Below are 1,183 nucleotides of genomic sequence, written 5' to 3'. Positions count from 1 at the left end.
CCTAATACTGTATCTGAAGTCTCTTTATATAGACCTTAGTGGTCCCTAATACTGTCTCTGAAGTCTCTTTTATATAGAGAATTCATCGGTTCAAATGAATTCAAATAGTAACCAACGTGCCACAGCTGAACAGAAATATCGAAACATCCTCAGAAGACAGGAGGCGGACTCTGTACCGAGCACGCTCGACGGGGTCACTAGGTCTGAAAAGGAAACTGATCCTGTTTCTCGTCTCCTGCGGACGTTTCGTTACTTTATCATTCACCTTGAAACCTCAGTTCTGTAATCACCAGAGTGAGAGGATGAAACTTTGTACAAACCCAGAGCACGGAGAACCAGATTGTTGTCTCGTGAGTTTCTGAAATGCATTGTTTCCTATTTCATGTTGACCCAAAGTCAACACGTGATGATAAAATCATTGATTATTTACATGGAGTTCATCGATTGTCTTCATGCTTAACAACAACAAAGATATAAATCATAAGATAAGATAAGATAAGATAAGATAAGATAAGAAGACCTTTTGTCCCACAGTGGGGAAATTGCGAAGATAGGAGTAAGATAGGTGAGTGTACAGAGAGAGATAAGAGACAGATGTATGACATCATACAGGTAGAGGACTCAGCTGTTAACCCTTGTGTGGTATTCGAGTCAAATTGACCCATTTCAGATTTTTACAAGAAGAAAAATGGAACAGGTTGTATTGTTTCTACCTGATAATCAGCGTCCTTTCCTTATTTCCTGAGATAAACATGTATTCCTGACTCAGAACATTATTCTGGATATGACACTTATGTTGTTTCCATAGAGGATTTTTAACATGAATTATAACCTTATGACTAAAACTAACCCCACTTCCATGTTTAATAGTGTGCTAGTGGAGACTGATGCATTCCTTAAACATATATGTTATCTCAGCTGTTGGAAATTGAGATAAAGACAATATTTGTTGATAGATTATGAAGTAAAATTTGATTTCAGAATTGTTTTTAAAACCCTGAATACGTCAGTTTGACCCGAGGGACACGAGAGGGTCCCGACAGTGAAGGCAACACGAGGGTTAAAACATAACCAAGGGCGCCCTGGTAGCTCAGTTGGTAGAGCGGGCGCCCTTATTTAGAGGTTTGCTCCTCAACGCAGCGGGCCAGGGTTCGACTCCGACCTGCAGCCCTTTGATGTATGC

The 1,183-nt window shown here is 40.2% G+C and overlaps 1 long non-coding RNA gene across 1 annotated transcript in view; it reads right to left on the bottom strand.

The window, feature by feature from the left end:
• LOC117944285 overlaps positions 1–1,183 on the bottom strand; it is a 6,682-nt gene that overhangs the window by 852 nt on the left and 4,647 nt on the right. The window lies entirely within an intron of this gene.

Source organism: Etheostoma cragini, chromosome 5 (assembly GCF_013103735.1).
Source record: "Etheostoma cragini isolate CJK2018 chromosome 5, CSU_Ecrag_1.0, whole genome shotgun sequence".
Classification (NCBI taxonomy): domain Eukaryota; kingdom Metazoa; phylum Chordata; class Actinopteri; order Perciformes; family Percidae; genus Etheostoma; species Etheostoma cragini.
This window is presented reverse-complemented; position numbering and strand designations above follow the sequence as displayed.